Genomic DNA, 5,206 nt, shown 5'->3' on the forward strand with positions numbered 1-5,206 from the left:
AGCAATGAAATGGGAAACCACCACCAATGATAAAATAGTATGAAAACAGCTTTGCTTTGCTTAGACCCATATTTCTCAACCTTTAGTAGCTTTAAGATGTCTTGGCTTCAGCTCCCAGAATTCTCCCGTGCTAGTTGCAAATTCCGAGAGTTGAAGCCCAGCCACCTTAAAACTGCGGAGTAGCCCTTCATTGGATCAAGGACCACGCATGGTGAGCTTCTAAATTTGGCCTCTCGGACACCCTTGTTCTTTTTGATTCACAAATCCTAAGAAATCTGGGAACTGTGCTCAGGGGGAGCAGAGACGCACAAATGGCGAGTGGGCTGCTCTTGGCACAACAACACACACACACACATTGTGTGGGCCAGCAATAAAAATTTCCACCCTGGCAAAATTCTGTTGAGGTTATGGTGATAGGAAGAGGTCAATTTGCAGCCCCTGGAGACACCTAGTGGCCAAATTGTGCCACTGCTAATCGATGCGTAATCATAATCATAATCAGGGGCTGCCCCAAAGAAGAGGGAGTCAAGCTATTCTCCAAAGCGCCTGAAGGCAGGACAAGAAGCAACGGGTGGAAACTAATCAAGGAGAGAAGCAACCTAGAACTAAGGAGAAACTTCCTGACAGTTAGAACAATTAACCAGTGGAACAACCTGCCTCCAGAAACATTCAATGGTCCAACACTGGAAGTTTTTAAGAAGAGACTGAACAGCCATTTGTCAGAAATGGTATAGGGTTTCCTGCCTGAGCAGGGGGTTGGACTAGATGACCTCCAAGGTCCCTTCCAACTTTACTACTACTACTACTACTACTACTACTACTACTACTACTACTACTACTACTACTACTATTATTATTATTATTATTATTATTATTATTATTATTATTATTATAACACATAACGAGTTGACTTAGGGAAGGATTTTATTTGTCTGCTCTGTTGATTGAAGATGCTTCCTTTAAATCAGGGCTCTTCAAACTTGGCAACTTTAAGACTTGTGGACTTCAACTCCCAGAATTCCTCNATATATATATATATATATATATATATATATATATATATATATATATATATATATATATATATATATATATATATATATATATATATAATGTGTGTGTTTTTCAAAATTTGGATTGCTAACAAAGAATTAAGGGAGTACTGGGATAGCTATTTCAGACCTTATTAGGTTTTCATCAGCCAGACATACACTTGCTGAGATTCGAACCTGGGCTGTCTGCATGTTAAGCAGAAGTGTACCTGCATATATATATGCAGGTCTTGGCGTATTCGGGTCTTTTCCCGTGTAAGATTGAGAGTATCTTAGCGATGTTTCGATGAGGTCCCACTTGTCATCTTCAGGCTGGGGTCTTTGGCTTCGTGCCTGTGCGAGCAAAGTGTGATCGGAGCTGCCGTCTCACTATAAATATTGGTGGGGATGTGTGGAGTGCTGGCTTAGTTGCTGTAGGTGGATTGGTTGGCTGTGTGGGAGCCATTGTTTGTGGATTGTTTGGCTGTTTTGTAACATCCTGAGTAGTTGAGGTGCTGGCTGTGTGACCATTAGTCTTTTGTGTTATAACGACCTGGGTAAGGGGTTGTGTGATTACATCCTGAGATCTAGTGTAATTTCTATATATATATAGAAAAAAGCCAGCTGGGCAAAAATGCTATGAATGTCTTTTAGAAGAGAATTGAGCTGGAAGGGACCTTGGAGGTCTTCTAGTCCAGCCCCCTGCTCAAGCAGGAGAATCTATACCATCTCAGACAAGTAACTGTCTAGTCTCTTCTTAAAAATCTCCAGTGATGGAGCACCCATGACTTCTGGTGGCAGACTGTTCCACTGGTTAATTGTCCTCACTGTTAGGAAGTTTCTCCTTAATTCCAGGTTGCTTCTCTGTTTGGTCAGTTTCCAACCATTGTTTCTCGTCCTGCCCTCTGGTGCTTTGGAGAATAACGTGACCCCCTCTTCTTTGTGGCAGCCCCTCAAATATTGGAATACTGCTATCATCTCCCCCCTATTTCTTCTTTTCTTTAGACTAGCCAGACCCAGTTCCCGCAGCCGTTCTTCATATGTTTTAGTCTCCAGCCCTTGGATCATTTTAGTTGCTCTTCTCTGAACTTTTTCCAAAGTCTCAACATCTTTTTTGTGATATGGTGATCAAAACTGGTTGCAGTACAAACAAAAAGATGTTGAGACTTTGGGAAAAGTGCAGAGAAGAGCAACTAAGATGATCCAAGGCCTGGAGACTAAAACATAGGAAGAACAGCTGCGGGACTTGGGTGCCAGACTGAACATAACTGGATTCCTTCAGGATCTGTAAGTCTGTTCCGAGGATCAGAAGAGTATTGTACAAAAGTGCATGAATGTGATCAGGACGAGAATGTCAGATAACAGCCCAAAATTTCTCTTGTTAAGCGGGACCTTTGTTAAGGAAGTTTCACCCAATTTTACGACCTTGCCTCCGTTGTTATGTGAATGACTGGATGTTGTTATGTGAATCACTGGATAAGTTACTAACATGGTTGTTAAGTGAAGCTGGCTTCCTCACAAACTTTGCTTGTCGGAAGGTTGCAAAAATGGAATCACATAACCCTGGGACGCTGCGACGGTCATAAGTATGAACCAGTTGCCAAAGAAAGAAAGAAAGAAAGAAAGAAAGAAAGAAGGAAAGAAAGGAAAGAAAGGAAAGAAAGAAAGAAAGAGAAGGAGGGAGGAGATATATGATGGAAAGGAAAGGAAAGGAAGGAGGAAAGGAGGAAAGGAAAGGATGAAGAAGAAGGGAAGGGTGAAGAAGGGAAGGGAAGGAAAGAAGGAAATGATGAAAAAGGAAAGGAAAGGAAAGAAGGAATGGAAAGGAGGAAGGAAAGAAGGAAGGGAAAGGGAAGGGAAGGAAAGGAAAGGAAAGGAGGAAGGAAAGAAGGAAAGGAAAGGAAGGAAGGGTAGGGAAGGGAAGAGAAGAGAAGGAAAGGAAAGGAAAGGAAAGGATGAAGAAGAAGGGAAGGGAAGGGTGAAGAAGGGAAGGGAAGGAAAGAAGGAAAGGATGAAAAAGGGAAGGAAAGGAAAGGAAAGGAAAGGAAAGGAAAGGATGAAGAAGAAGGGAAGGGAAGGGTGAAGAAGGGAAGGGAAGGAAAAAAGAAAAGGATGAAAGAAGGAAAGGAAAGGATGAAGAAGAAGGGAAGGGTGAAGAAGGGAAGGAAAAAAGAAAAGGATGAAAAAGGGAAGGAAAGGAAAGGAAAGAAGGAAAGGAAGGGAAGAGAAGGGAAGGAAAGGAACAGCAATGAAATGGAAAACCACCTCCAATAATAAAATAGTATGAAAACAGCTTTGCTTTGCTTAGACCCATATTTCTCAACCTTTAGTAGCTTTAAGATGTCTTGGCTTCAGCTCCCAGAATTCTCCCGTGCTAGTTGCAAATTCCGAGACTTGAAGCCCAGCCACCTTAAAACTGCCCAGTAGCCCTTCATTGGATCAAGGACCACGCATGGTGAGCTTCTAAATTTGGCCTCTCGGACACCCTTGTTCTTTTTGATTCACAAATCCTAAGAAATCTGGGAACTGTGCTCAGGGGGAGCAGAGACGCACAAATGGCGAGTGGGCTGCTCTTGGCACAACAACACACACACACATTGTGTGGGCCAGAAATAAAAATTTCCACCCTGGCAAAATTCTGTTGAGGTTATGGTGATAGGAAGAGGTCAATTTGCAGCCCCTGGAGACACCTAGTGGCCAAATTGTGCCACTGCTAATCGATGCGTAATCATAATCATAATCAGGGGCTGCCCCAAAGAAGAGGGAGTCAAGCCGTTCTCCAAAGCACCTGAAGGCAGGACAAGAAGCAACAGGTGGAAACTCATCAAGGAGAGAAGCAACCTAGAACTAAGGAGAAACTTCCTGACAGTTAGAACAATTAACCAGTGGAACAACCTGCCTCCAGAAACATTCAATGGTCCAACACTGGAAGTTTTTAAGAAGAGACTGAACAGCCATTTGTCAGAAATGGTATAGGGTTTCCTGCCTGAGCAGGGGGTTGGACTAGATGACCTCCAAGGTCCCTTCCAACTTTACTACTACTACTACTACTACTACTACTACTACTACTACTATTATTATTATTATTATTATTATTATTATTATTATAACACATAACGAGTTGACTTAGGGAAGGATTTTATTTGTCTGCTCTGTTGATTGAAGATGCTTCCTTTAAATCAGGGCTCTTCAAACTTGGCAACTTTAAGACTTGTGGACTTCAACTCCCAGAATTCCTCAGCCAGCTGGCTGAGGAATTCTGGGAGTTGAAGTCCACAAGTCTTAAAGTTGCCAAGTTTGAAGAGCCCCCGTTTTAACCCTGTTTTTCATGAGCTGATCCACATGAGCCATTGGGCTGGAGATTGTCCCTTTTATCCTCTTGGTCCATCAGATAGAATCTTGTATTTGGTAGGATAAAATGATGAACAGATAGCTGTAAGCTCTGGAAAGATCCCTCTTTTACCATGAATAGAATAGGAGCTGGAAGGGACCTTGGAGGTCTTCCAGTCCAGCTCCCTGCTCAAGCAGGAGACCCTATACTATTTCAGACAAATGGTTGCCCGGTCTCTTCTTAAAAGTCTCCAGTGATGGAGCACCCACAACTTCTGGAGGCAAATGGTTCCACTGGTTAATTGTCCTCACTGTTAGGAAGTTTCTCCTTAATTCCAAGCTGCTTCTCTCCTTGATTAGTTTACATCTATTGTTTCTTGTCCTGCCTCCTGGTGCTTTGGAGAATAAGTTGACCCCCTCTTTTTTTTGTGGCAGCCCTTCAAATATTGGAAGACTGCTATCATGTCACCCCGGGTCTTTCTTTTCTTTAGACTAGCCAAACCCAATCCTGCAGCCATTCTTCATATGTTTTAGTCCCCAGGCCTTTAATTGGTCAAGAAGCAACAGATGGAAACTAATCAAGGAGAGAAGCAACTAGGACTAAGAAGAAATTTCCTGACAGTTAGAACAATTAATCAGTGGAACAACCTGCCTCCAGAAGTTGTGAGTGCTCCAACATTGGAAGTTTTTAGGAAGAGACTGGACAAGCATTTCTCTGAAATGGTATACTGTACAGTTTCCTGCCTGAGCAGGGGGTTGGACTAGAATACCTCCAAGGTCCCTTCCAACTATTCTATTCTGTTCTGTTCTGTTCTGTTCCGTTCCGTTCCGTTCCGTTCCGTTCC

Source organism: Protobothrops mucrosquamatus, unplaced genomic scaffold, assembly GCF_001527695.2.
Source record: "Protobothrops mucrosquamatus isolate PMUCROS unplaced genomic scaffold, P.Mucros_1.0 scaffold2278, whole genome shotgun sequence".
In the NCBI taxonomy this organism is placed as follows: Eukaryota; Metazoa; Chordata; class Lepidosauria; order Squamata; family Viperidae; genus Protobothrops; species Protobothrops mucrosquamatus.